Consider the following 14,781-nt stretch of genomic DNA (forward strand, 5'->3'; position numbering starts at 1 on the left):
ATTATTTACTCTCATTTGCATGTTTTTGAACTGCTAGGTAGGCAGGAGCTGGGGCAAGTAATGGGTTAGAGCAGGGTTGTCAAACTCATGTCGCCACGGCAGCATCACATGACATATCACAACTTTTCTCTCCTTTGCTAAACCGGGCATGGGCATGGCCAGTGCGTGATGCATCTGGCCCGCCGGCTACAAGTTTGACAGGAAAGGTTAAGGGAATGAGGTTAAGCAGTTATGAATGAGTGCTTAAGAAGGAAAGAGGTTGGGAATAATCAAATGCTGCTGCTGAAAGGAAAGGGGCTTCCATTTTGGGTGCCAGGTGGTCATTGTTCGAGGTAACTGAGGCATGATTTGTACTTACCACCCAGAAGGCATATCTAGCAGTGTCCATTGGCAAAAACCACTTTCTTGTTTCTGTGGCCATAGCATTCAGTGGCAGTAGACTTTTTCCCTTCTTCTGTACCACCTCCCTAGCAGCCACTGGTAGCAGTCATTCTGCTGTCCAACCACAACCAGGGGTGATGGTCTATCATTTAAGACATTGTCTCTTTTCCTCTCCCTTCAAACATTTAATTACTCTCAATAAATAAAGATGGAAATTGTGATAGAACCTTAGCAATAGCCCCTTCTGTGTGCAGTACCTCTGTCCCAGGAGTGAAATTCAGCAGGTTCTGACAGGTTCAGGAGAACCAATAGCAGAAATTTTGAGTAGTTCGGAGAACCGGCCAATACCACTTCTGGCTGGCCCCAGAGTGGGGTGGGAATGGAGATTTTGCAGTATCCTTCCCCTAGAGTGGGGTGGGAATGGAGATTTTGCAATATCCTTCCCCTACCATGCCCACCAAGCCATGCCCAGCAAGCCACACCATGCCCACAGAACCAGTAGTAAAAAAATTTGAATTCCACCACTGCTCTGTCCCATGATGTGTGCAGAACAAATGCATCAGGACTGCTATTAATCAGGGAAAGAAAATAGGGTAACTTGGATTTTGGAGAGTGGGCAGAAGTAAAGCAGCCCTTTTAGCAAAGGGACATAAGAGAAGACAACTTGTCCAGAACAACACAAAAATACACAAGAGTTGCTGGGCTCAGATGTGATCAGTGAGATTCGGATGCCTAACTTCTATAGGACTCCCTGATGCTTTTGAATAGATTTGCTAGTAGAGTCCGGGAAACCTGGGTCAAAATTAAAAAAGAAATTTAAAAATTAGGAGTACAAATAATGTAAATGATTATATGCATGATAGTCCCTGTTGAGATGATAATAGCGATTATCACGTATTTGTTACTGTTTGTTTATTTTTGGTGCTTTTGGTACTTCAGTTGGATGAATCAAACTGACTTATAATAAAATATCCAACAGATTTAAAAACCCAATATAATTTATTAAATGAAACACAATTTTCATTTCAGTTAATTCATGTAGTAAATAATAGCTCTATAACCATCTAGGTATCTCATTCACTCATCTCTATTTCCCAAATGTTGCTTAATTAACCTGGTTTTTAACAACTTCCTAAAGTTGCTAAAATGTTGATAAGAAAAATGCAGCTCTTATTTCTAAGTACAGCTGGTTCCACAGGAGGGGAGTTCCAACAGATAAAGCTTGTCTCTGGGTCCTTTCCTGTCATATCTCACAGAAAGAGGGGGGCTCTAATCAATGTTTACTATCTGGCTTTTAAAAACACCTGCATTGGCTTAGAATTGGAGTAGGAATCTCTTGGTGTTAGCAAAGAAATGGTGGTTTAAAGCCAAATGATATCACATAATAAACAACATGTGGGCCCTTTTGAACTTCAAACTATTATGCTAATAAGCATTCCTAACTATTCTGAGAATTGTTCAAATGGGCTTCCTTTCTGCTAAGGCATTTCTGTTCCTATAAAATGTTGCATTTTTTGTCCAATGTAATTATCCCATTGAGAATAAAATCAATTTCTTAATTACTGGGAACAAACAATAAAAAAAAATCAGGTATGTAATGACCGCAGAGAAACGTGTGTCTAATTGTTTGGCAGTCTGAATACCGCTTAGTCTATGGGAAACAGATTTTCTTCCAATTACAGAGCAAGTATGTGGAAGCAGAGTGCTTTAATAGGAATGCTTTGTAGCCAAAGACACCTCATTCACACATCCTGCTGTTTCACCAAACATTTTTGATTCTCTTTTGGAAAGATCAGTATTCTGTGGTCTTAGTAATAAGAAACACACATGCAAAGTTCAGGAGTTAAACACTGTAGCAGTCCTGTGTGTTAAGGTTTTGCATATAATGCCATTCCTCAGAAATTGGACTTTGGCATGTAGAAGAGAACTGATCATTTATATTTTCCAGTGAAGTTCAGTGAAAGTGACTGGGAGAATTGTGCGATAAACAAATTGCTTGTTCATGTTTAAAGGTATTTGGATACGAGGTCATCGATATAAGCTATTCTGTACTGATGCTGTATAAAACAGGAAATGGGAGAGGGTTGAAAAGTCCAACAATACTCTGTGCCATATGCTTAGGTAATGGAAAAACTTTTGTATACTATGATCTATTGAATAAATCAGTGAATGAATGAGTAAATGGATGAATATATATATATATATATATATATATATATATAGTTTTATTTATTTATTTGTAAAGTTTATAGGCCGCCCATCTCAAAGTAACCCTGGGCAGTTATATATATGTTTCATACAACTTTTTTATATGCCACCCACTCTTGTAACATGATATACAGAATACAAAATAGCAGAGCTGGAAGGGACCTTGGAGGTCTACTCCCCCTGCTCAAACAGGAGACCCTGTACCATGTTGCCTGGCACATGCGGCGTCACCTGTTCCTCTTCCGGGTTTCTGGCGCGCATGCGCACATGATGATCAGCTGGCCTTTTTGCATGCAGCAGTAACGGAAACTAGAATATCTTCTAGCTGGTCTTCCATTTTCCTGTGTGAGCATGCGCGCCAGCCAGCTGATCGTCGTGTGTGCATGCGCACTAGAAACCTAGAAGAGTAGCTGGCTGAAACCGGAAGTTCAGTAACTGAAACCGGAAGTTCATTTTCAGGTACGCACATGTGCCCTGGGCAGCTCCTCTTCTGGGTTGCGATCCAAACACGTGTATGCTCCCTTTTCGGCACTTGGTGCCAAAAAGGTTCACCATCACTGCCCTATACTATTCCAGACAAATTACTATCCAATCTGTTCTTGAAAAGCTCCAGTGATGGAGCACCCACAAGTTCTAGAGACAAGCCTTTCCACTCTTTAATTTGTCCACTGTCAGGAAATTTCTCTTTAGTTCTAGGTCAGATCTCTCCTTCATAAGTTTCCATCCATTAGTTCTTGTCTTGCCATCAGGTGCTTTGGAGAATAGGTTGTACCCCTCTTCATTGTGATAATCTTTCAAATATTGGAAGACTGCTATAATGACACCCCAGTCCTTCTCTTTGTTAAACTAGATATACCCAGTTCCTGCAACCATTCATCATATATTTTAGCCCTCAGCCCCTTAATCATCTTTGTTGCTCTTCACTGCATTACTCAACATCTTTTTTATGTTATGGTGACCAGAATTGAATGCAGTATTCCTGTGGTTTTACCAAAGCAGTATATAACAGTGCTAACACTTTACGTGATTCTATTCCTCTGTTGATGCAGCCTAGGCTTGCATTGTTTTTTGGGGCAGCTGTAGAACACTGCTGGCTCATACTTAAGTGGTTGTCCACTAGGTATCCTAGATTCCTTTCCTAGTTACTACCATGTTTCCCCGAAAATCAGATCTTGTCTTTTTTTTTTTTTTTTTTTGGAATCCTGAAATAAGCGCTTGGCCTTATTGCCATGTGCTCAAAAGCCTGATTGGGCTTATTATCAGGGGATGTGTTATTTTGGCGAAAACAGGGTATTATTGAGCCAGGCACCACCTATTCTATACCTTTGAATTTGGTTTTTCTTGCCTAAGTGTAAAACCTTACTTTTCTAACCACTGAATTGTATTTTGCCAAATAGGTCCTAGTGTTCAAGTCTGTCAAGTTCCTTATGGATCTTGAACCTATTTTCTAAACTGTTGTCTATTTTCCTTAGCTTGGTGTCATCTGCATATTTGATGAGTTCTCTTTATATCCCTTCATCTAAATAATTTGTAAGATGTTGAAGAGTCCTGGGCCTAAAACAGAACCTTGGGTTCTGCATATTTCTTTCCATGTAGAGGGTGTTCCACTGAGGACTACATAGTGTGCATGGTTTGTCAGTTATGAATCCATCTGGTGGTGATGTTGTCTATCCTCATTTTTCTATCTTATTGACAAGTATGGTCTACTTTGTCAAATGACTTATTGAAGTCCAAGTATACTATGTCCACAGCATTTTCCTGGTTCATTAATTTAGTCATTTTGTCAAAGAATGCAGTAAGATTTGTTTGGCATGATCTGCTTTTAACAAACCCATGTTGCCTTTTAGTAATAACTTTGCTTGCTTCTAGGATTTTCCCAGGTATTAACGTCAGGCTGATTGGTCTGTCTGTCTGTCTGTCTGTCTGTCTGTCTGTCTGTCTGTCTCTCTCTCTCCCTCCCTCCCTCCCTCCCTCCCTCCCTCCCTCCCTCCCTCCCTCCCTCTCTCTCTCTCTCTTTTGGGGAGATAGGAACCACACCTGCTCTTGTCCAGTTCCCCAGTGCTCATGGAACTTTGAAAAATATGGTTCAGTGGTTTAGAGGGGTTCCAGAGGTTCCATGTTTAATAAAAATGAACTACTTAGAAATTTACAGAAATGCAAGTTAGGGATGTGATATATCAATATCTCCTACTACCTAAGAAGAATGTCCTTGTCCATTTCCAGGTTTCATGAGTTTCAAGGACTTTGATGGTCCGTAATGGGCAAATGATGGAATGTTCTATTTGTGTTCCAGTAAGATTTCTTTAAAGGAGACTTGATTGCAGGAGTAATTGGCTTTGTGCTGAAGCTTGAACTGAACAATTTCCTCTAGGTCAGTTTCGTTATAGAATATTTCTTTATCTGTTGTATTTTGTTATTTTTGGCTATGACCAGGTGACCTTGTCCTCTGTTTATAGCCTGGATTATGTGATTTGCAAACTGATCTCATGCATGTTTATTTGAGAGGAAGAAGCAAGTTCTCTTTGTTTAGTGAGATTTATTTTCCAGTAAGATTTTTTTTAGGATTGTAGTTTAATCTAACTATCTAGAAAAGTAAAGGGGTTTGGAATGGTTAAATCACATTAGCCTCAAAATGAGTTGGATTTATTTAAGTCTTGGTCATCCCCTGATAAATTCAATATGTACATACCTACATGAATCTTCCTTGCTACTATACTAGGATTTTAATTTTTGTAAATTATGTTCTGGATTTTTCTAAAAAATTCTCCTTTTACCTTTTTCTAATAGGTTTGCAGTTGCTTTAGTTAACAAACATATAAGCAGTTTGGAAATGTTCAATAATTGTATGTACTGTGATTGTTTTTATTATAATGTATCTTATGATATCCTGTACTGTGCTATAATGTTATACTATATCATATACCTCTCTATTCTAAATGTACATAATGGAGTTATGTCGCCTGGCACATGCGGCATCGCCCATTCCTCTTCCAGGTTTCTGGCGCGCATGCGTGTGCAACATTCATCTGGCCTTTTTGCATGTGGCAGTGCCGGAAACTAGAAGATCTTCTAGCTGGTCTTCCATTGTGAGCATGCGCACCAGCCAGCTGATCATCGCGTATGCATGCGTGCCAGAAACCTGGAAGTGTAGCTGGCTAAAACCAGAAGTTCAGTAACTGAAACCAGAAGTTCATTTTTGTGTGCATGCATGCACCCTGGGCAGCTCCTCTTCCGGGTTGTGGCTCAGTTCGCCATCACTGGTTTATAAATTTGGTACAATTTCAAGCCAGAATTCTTCATTATAACAGTGATGTTGTAAAAGCAATCTAGTTAATTAATTAACATGATTGTTACATAACATTATTGTAGTTTTGGGAAGCTAAATAATTGGAACTGAAATTAAAGCTAGTTAAGGCAGCAAAAAGCAGTGACTTAGGCACAAAGAAATCATGCTTTTGAGGTACATTTTAGGGTACATTTGTGCCTTGAAAATTGAATATACTGCTTTTGTTTTGGATCATGAAAAAATGGCATATGTGATACAGCAGAAATATATGTATTTTGTATATTCTTGCACACTTCTTGGCCATCCATAAATTGACACAGCAAGAGTCTACTTATCAATTAATCAGCAGGCTGACTAAGTCCCATTAGTGTCATTAAAACTATAGAGGAGAACAGATCCATGTGCTATGGGCAAAGTCCAAAATTGAGTTTATAGTCTACATTGAATTTAATAGATGGATCTTTGGCAAAGAGCTTAAGAACTTTGTGATGTTAAAAACACTACACTCTCTTCTCTTTGTTAAGCAATGTTAAGGAGGGAAAGTCAGAAAAATTGTGATTATGTTAAAAAGGAAAATATAGTATAGTATCCATCCTTCCTTCCTTCCTTCCTTCCTTCCTTCCTTCCTTCCTTCCTTCCTTCCTTCCTTCCTCAGCCATTTTCAAGGCTTCTTCCAGAGATACTGGTTTGAGAGTGATTCCAGAGCATGAGTCTCAAGAGTCTTTGCAGATTTTGTTGATTAAATATTTAAGCCCCTCCTTCCTCCTATTACCTCTAGTTTGGCTGTCTGAGGATAAGAGCAGCAGCTTTTCAACACCATTTTAACACCATAAGAGCCTCAGTGGCGCAGTGGTTAGAGTTCGGTAATACAGGCTACTTCTGCTGCCTGCCAGCTGCCTGCAATTTGGCAGTTCAAATCTCACCAGGCTCAAGGCTGACTCAGCCTTCCATTCTTCCAAGGTGGGTAAAATGAGGACCCAAATTGTTGGGGGGGGCAATATGCTGACTCAGTAAACTGCTTAGAAGAGGGCTGTAAAGAACTATAAAGTGGTATATAAGTCTATGTGCTCTTGCTATTGCTATCTGAAAGTGCTTCTTGTATTAATGTGCTGTAGGGGCTGAAAGTATCCAGTTCTGGAGGATAAGAATTAGCCATGTAATGGTTGGTGGAAGGTTTATAGGAGAGATGCTCCAATATTTATAGCCTCTGTAAGATGACATACAGAATTGGCACAAGAGATGTCCCTATGTCTCTTTTGGCTCCAAGTACTTTGTGTTGGCTTCACTTAGATCAGATTTCCATTTTTGACAATATCTCTGCTTCTTGAAACACAGTCTCTTTAACTGTGCCATTAGCCATAAGGGTTTTCTCCTGTGCGCTTTCTTATTTCTTGTTCTTTTGAGAAAATATTCTACTTTTTGTTTTCCTAACATACTATAGATAGTGACCATGATAGGTTTGGGGATTTATTTTTTCTCTAGATTTCCACCATCAATTTATATTGTATGTACTGCACTAAATTGGCTTAGTTTCTCCAACCCCCCTCCCCCAAGTATATATCTAGCAGTAAGGCATGAACTCCAAGGTATATTCAGACCTCTTATATGTGCAATTTGTTTTATTTATTTCAAAAGAGGGATTAGATGAGCATACAACTGTATGTGTCACTCTCTTTCCTTTTAAATAAATGAAATATGCATTGGGCCAAGTTAGAGCAGAGTCCAAATAGAGTTGTGAGAATTGACCAACCTAAATTCTGAATCTGTGTATGCTACTCACTAGAGAGATAGGTTGGTATAAAATGCATGTAACAAATAATAGTTTCAGTTTGTATCAACACTTGTATCAACAATGCCATTTTATATTGTTTTGGCAATTATGTTTACTCAGAACAAGTGTTTTTTCTAAATGTAGCTGTGTTAGCATGACTGTCTCTGATGGGTTATTGATCTCTGAGCAAATATACTTGAGGAAGTTTTTAAATAGTATGAACTTGCTTGATAACAAAAATATCAATATTTGCAAAAAAATAAAGCCAAGGAACATGGAACTTTCTATTACATGATGGCAGTTTTATAGCTGAATTATTCTGGAAAGTGAATTTATTAGTTCAAGAATCACAATCATTCCTGTTAAAGAATCATGCCAATAAAAATTTAGAAAGTTAAAGCTTGAAATGTCTTGCTTTCCATGACATTTTATTATGGAAAGATGTACAAGTATACATGTAATCCTACATCAATTATAACTACTGTAGTATAACAACTACTATAGTACAGTATAACAGCATGTATACTTACTATAGTATAGTATAACAAAATCATACATAGTATAAAATAACATTGCATGCTTTTCTGAAAAATCAGGTAATATTTAAGAATGACTTAACCTTTGCACAAATTTTGAGTGAAGATGCAGTCATATAAAATATTGTATGTGGAACTTTGCAAAACACATGAAAGTTATTCTAGTTTGCTTAAACCTGCGTTGTAATGTTAGGGTAAATATCTTGGAATTTTCTGTGTGGATGAGGATGCATTTACTGGGCTGCGGGAGACTCCTCTTGATGCTGCAAAGAGGTAGAAAATGGCTGTACTCAATGTGAGTAAGCAAAGAACTATAGTTGATAGTATTGTATAATAAAATATTGGATGAGAGCTGGGAAGACCCACTACATGACATGAAGCCATCACTTTCACTCATTCTAAGTACTGTAGACAAGAATGCTATGAGATCAAAGAAAAATATGAGGAGAACCATGCACGCCATTTGAAAGCTCACAAGAAAGGCATGATATCAATGTTGAATATGCATGCACTGTATATTATATTTCTTTAATAGTAACAGATTGGATCCATACAAGGCTATCTTCAGGCAAGAAAATATGTCTTGAATTTGGGATGCTATACTCACAACTCCACTATCCAAGTCCCATGTTCGCTCACTTCTTTGGCCCCTTTTGGCCCCTTTCTAGATTTATCTTGAAATTCTGAAAATTCTGAAAACATCTATATAGCCTTCTGTTTGTTTCTGTAGAAATAACAATTGTTTCACTTATTGATTAAGCTTCACCTGTTTATTATGAATATATCACAGTGGAATACCAAATGAACTGTTATCACAGCAAATAACTTTTGGTTGCAATTAATTTTCAAGTTAGCCATTAGAACACAATAATTATGTCTCCAGAACTTCTGAAAGGTCCTGAAATGGGAGTGAAGATGGAAGCATAGCAGAGTTCTCTGTCCATCTGAACATGCCTTTATGTCTGGAATGTTACATGGAAATTAGAACAAAGGACAACCCTCACCTGCTACATTGCCCTGGCAGGATTTGTGTTATGTTGATCTCCATGCCTGCATAATGTATTCAGTGGCCCTCAAAGAATCTAGAATCCTTTGTTGAAGGAATCACATCTACAAGTAGACATTGCTAGCATTCTTATTGTAATCTTTTATTTACGTATTTAAAATATAAAGTATAACCCACTTTCCAATTGCCAGCATAATTTGTAGAACAAAGCAGGGTGATAATTCTTGTTGCTGAGGTCATTGGGCCCACTAGATGTCATAGATAGATAATTTCAGCCAGTTTCTAAAATGCCTTTATGTGTGGCTTTTAAATACTGCAGCTTCTTGAGGGAAATTGTTATACATATTTAGTGACTTTTTTGTGTTAGAAAGATTCTAAGCTTGGTTTCAAGTTAATCTAGCAAGGATTGGTTGGGAAGCCTTTTCCAGGCCCAACATTTCATGTATTAAAGGAGGCCATTTGAATGAGTTGGGTACTCCTTTGTGTCATTCAGATCGTCATGGAAATGGCATCATTCTCAGCAAATTGCAATGTAGTAAAGATTCATCACAAGAGTTTATTTCGGTGGAATCTACAAAGCATAGCTTTCATTTAAGAGGCCTGTACCTTCTTCTATCAGTATGTATGTCTGAAGTGCCATGCGGGCAAGATGGAGTTAATTCAATAAAATAAATATAAAATACTCTCTAAGCTGTCAGATGGAGCTGGAAGCAGGTCAGAGGTCACAGAGATGCTTCACGAGTGCACTAATCGATTTGCTGTCAAGGTAGTGGTGCCGGGGTTTCAAGTAACAGGAGAATTGAGTGCCACTCGGGCCCAATTTCCATAATTGCTCACTGCCTTTAGTGTACAACCTTTTATGAAACACAAAAAATATATCACTGAATTGTATTGATTAGCAATTGGGTTGAATAATTCATTTAGTATTTATTACCTGACCCTCAGAGGTTAAATAAATCCACTATCTAACTTCAGCTTGTGAAAAATATTACTTATTCATTGAAATGTAGACTGATTATTACACAATAGGACCTATCTTTGTTGTTTTTCTCCTTGTTCTTTTTATAAAAAAACAAAAACAAAACCAGGTCCCCCTTTTATTCCTGTTATTTTTTTATGATAAAAGTAAAACGAAATATTCATTGATAGCCAGTGGCATTTTGAAAAATAAATACATTCGGATTAACCATGATAACATACCCTTCACATTTTTTTCAGAGGGTATATGTGTGTCTTTTTTGCTTTTTCTCTTTCCTCTTTCTTAATAAGTGGAATGAATAAAAAAAATTATCTGGAATGTAAGGAGTGTTATAACAACAATTTCAAAATCAATGGAAAAATAGTGATTATCCTTCTCATAGGCATTACTCTTTCTGAACAGTTGCTGACATTCATGAACCACACTAAATAATTTCCTATAATTTAACCCCACAATTTTTTTTCCTAACACTGTAAAGTAAACCATTGGTCATGAACATCTCACTGTCATCCTCTTAAGTGTTTTTGATGCAATCTTTAAGGCATTTTACAGTTCTAGACACTGAAGCAAGGATCATTGCTTTATCTGTGCGTATGATTGATTGATTACATTTCTAGGCCACCCAATACCAAAACATCTCTGGGTGGCTTCACACAATAAAAAAAAATATATATTAAAAAGAAAAACAATCAGGGGCAATTTATCCTCCAACTATATCACCCCTGATTTAAACCCTGCCCAGTACCTTAATCCATGGCTTTGGGGCTTTGAGAGAGAGGGGAGGGGGGGAACAACAATTTTTTAAAAAATACTTAAAGGGACCATAGAAATATCCAGGGGGGGATACTTTTCCAAAGGAGAAGATCCATTTCCTGGATCCCACTAGATGGCATTGCTTAATTGAAGCACTCAAAGCAAGCTGAACGCATAGGATGAGCTGACACTATGTGAACAAGCAGCCTCTCAAATAACATAATGCAATCAAATAGCATCTGAGGACTAATCTTCCTCTATACTCCATGCCACACTCACAACAATACCCACCCCAAATCTTATTATTTATCCAGTTGCCATTCAGTCACATCATCTGGATGCAACTGTGAGGCAGTTGATGTCTTCTCTCCCAAAAGATTTCCTAACTTTGTGAAAAGTCTTTCCTCAATTTCCGGACTGCATCCTCCAGCCCCTCCAAGTATTGTTTTTGAAGTTTGATGGAATTTACACCAGGTCAAGTGGAGGAAACTGTGTGAAGCTTTCCCTCCTCCCCCCCCTTAAAGTGTAAAGGAAAAAACCTTATGTTTTACTGTGAGCTTGTTGATGCGTGTTTGTGCCTAAATCCAGGATCTGGATTTTAAAGTTAGCAGCAGTAAGAAACCGGTCTTCTTGGAGTTCAGTAAAATAACCTTCTTTTCCTGTATCACATAATGGAAGGAAAAGTCTGTTAGAATATAGTGGGATATATAATATGCAACCCAATTGCCTCAGGTTTGTTCAGGTGTCCAGCTTCCTGCTTTCTGGGCCTATAAGTATTATAGCATTTGCCATTGTTTACAGTATCTATAGAACTTTTATAGTGTATAAACTGGTATTGAGCCAAAACAGTGCCAAAGTTTTGGGAATGTTTTTTCCTTAGTTACATAGGCTCATATTTTGATTTTTAGGGAGGCGTGTAAAAGACAATAAACATTAGCTTTTGCCTAATATTGGAGAACCACTGATGGGGCTCTGGATTAAAAAGTTTAAAAATCCTTATGACAGAAAAACTGCTTATTCCAGCATGGGAATAAACAGTTCCAGTGTGAAAAGAAAGCATGAGTGGCACTTTGGATAGCAGCCATAATGTAATGCATGGAAAGGAAATGATATTTCCAAGCAGCACCAACCTATCGGCCATATGTGGGGCTGACGGCAAAATTCAGTGAATTGTAGCTGATAAATTTTAAATGTATGTTTGCCATATTTTTGAAGAAAATGAAGAGGCGCATTGATAATTGAAAAGACTGAAACAGGTGACATATAAACAATGTGTTATATGAAATGCGCAACAGTGAACCAGTGGTGGGTTCCTCCTGGTTTGGCCTGGTTCTCCCGAGCCAGTAGCGGTGATGATATGACGTCACTGAACCAGTTCTGCCCCGCGCCCCCCCACCCCCATGTTATTCTTACCTTTTATTTGGCCCCACCCCCAATCTATTGCTGCCTCCTGAGTCCCAGCTGATGGCTAGAGGGAAAAAAAACTGTTTAAACTCTTGCCGCGGGGCTTCAAAGGGCTGCCCTACAGCTGATCAATGTTAAAAGAAAACAAATGAGTAGATCATGCCTGCAAAAATAAATGGGTAGATCAGTGCCTGCAAAAATAAATGGGTAGACCAGTGCCTGCAAAAAATAAATGGGTAGATTGGTACAGCTCTGCAAGCAGTTAAAAGCCTGGTAAACCAGTATCTCTGCTAAATCCCAAATAATTGTCACATGACCATCAAGCCATTCCCACAAAATAAGCCACACCCACAGAACTGGTAGTAAAAAAAATTAGAACCCCCCTTGCAGTGAACCATAAACAATGTGAAAGTTTGTTTATATGTTACCTAATTCCGCCTAAATTCCGTCTAAATTATCAATGGACTGTTGAAAAAAATAACAAAATGGCTTCATTCTGTTTACTAACAATTTTTTCAGGTATGGACATTATTAGCATGAATGAATATGGGTAATTAGCTAACCAGTGGGTAGTGCTGTGTCAACAAATGTACATGAACGCACCACTGCCGAATTGTGTATTTTTTCCTCAAATAATACTCATGGGGTAGAGAGAATGCAAGAGCAGATTGTGATCTAAAGTGAAGGAGATGGACTTTCAATCCATGATTTCTCCCCAGAGAAATCTCTTCTCTCTCTTGTGGTTCTTTTGGTGAATGGAGAAATATTTGCATTTTGTTACTGTAGCAAAAGACAGTTAAAGTGGATGCAGGAACCCCATAATTTTTGACATGATCCAGACCATTAATCTTTCTGTGCATAGGCCCCTATGTGGAAATCTATGAATCTCTTTTCAGAGCAAAATGAATTTACCTGAATAATATAAAATGCAAAATTATAAATAGTATTATAAAGAAAAATAATTATGCTCCAATAGAGTTATCAAAATGTTTAAAAAAATAACAAACATATCATGTTGGACATCCAGTTGATTTCAGTTTTTTGTTTTGAGGCAGGGGTGTTTAAGATTTGTGGACTTCAACTCTAGCTGGGGAATTCTTGGAGTTGAAGTCCACTCAGAAAATCAGAAAGTTGCCAAGATTGGACATCCCTGGTTTGAAGGTTGCAAGACTTGAAATCCTGTTGCATTGGGGTTTTTTTTTTCCATCCTAGTTCACGGATCCCTTGAAATCTATTCTTGGACCTTCAAGGTTAAGAATCCCTGATTTAGATTCAATTTGTACTTACATCACTGCAGATTTTATGTGAAGACAAACTGTATATTAAGATGGCAATGTATTTGCACCTCGCTGCATGACATCTTTTTTGGATCTGATGTTTTTGTATTGCTACAACTTTGGAAAACGGAGCACAAACACATGCTGCAATATGAAAACAGAGTTGATAGATGACATGTCTGAATGTCTCCAGCTTTTCCTAATAAGAATTGTTGTAATAGCTTAATGGACTATATTGAATGGTACTAATGATGCTTGTCATGTTAAGCATACATGGAAATCTTAATTAGAGTGGGATCGTCATCCTTCTGCAGAACCCTTTTATTTTAGAAGCATATCTTTTTTGACTGAAACTTATTTCAGAACCAATGCCTCCCAGCCTCTTATTTTTGTGCATGCTGTAATTCTGAGCTCTGTTGGATGAGGAGGGATACTTTGACTTTATTGGTACATGCCTGGCAGGTGTTCCATTTCCCCTATTTTCCATATCTTAATCAAAAACAGCACCATTTGGGCCATTTTATATATACTATTTTTATATCTCATTTCAGTTCAGCAGCCTATTATGCGCTCTGTCTGTTGAATTATTTCAGTTTTGAAAAAAAATCCGATTTGTTTCCCAGCATGCTTTACTGATTCTTTTTAAGAACTCTTTTCCTCTTTACTCTACTCTACTCTACTCTACTCTACTCTACTCTACTCTACTCTACTCTACTCTACTCTACTCTACTCCCTCTTTACTCTGCTCTATTGGTTTGTTATCTATATTTCGTACTGTACAACATGTCTTTGGGAATGAAGTACAATAAAAACTGAAGTTTTGGGTGGAAAATTTGCAGGAAATTTTCCTGGAAATGTTTTGGATTTCCAAATTAAATGAAAAATGCATGGAATCTGGCTGGGTGACCTTGGGCCAGTCATTCTCTCTTAGCCCTTCATCTTACAGGGTGGTTGTTATGGGGAAAATAGGAGGAGAAAAAATATGTTTACTGCCTTGACTTATTTATAAAAATTATAAATCCATAAATGTATTATTTATAAAAACAATAAAGGAAGAAAATAAGTAGCTAAGTAAGTATCCAATCCTCCATTATTTGTTCTAGGGATAGCACTTGAATTATTTGTAGCTTTATTATATGTTTATTTGAAGACATCCTTAGTGAAAAAAAGTGTTTGTTTG

General features: G+C 37.7%; 1 protein-coding gene across 14 annotated transcripts in view; it reads left to right on the forward strand.

The window, feature by feature from the left end:
- Positions 1–14,781, forward strand: part of EBF1 (EBF transcription factor 1) — a 364,337-nt gene that overhangs the window by 64,279 nt on the left and 285,277 nt on the right. The window lies entirely within an intron of this gene.

The sequence above is a fragment of the Pituophis catenifer genome, unplaced genomic scaffold (assembly GCF_029215685.1).
Source record: "Pituophis catenifer annectens isolate HBS135680 unplaced genomic scaffold, rPitCat1.0.hap2 SCAF_2, whole genome shotgun sequence".
Lineage (NCBI taxonomy): Eukaryota > Metazoa > Chordata > Lepidosauria > Squamata > Colubridae > Pituophis > Pituophis catenifer.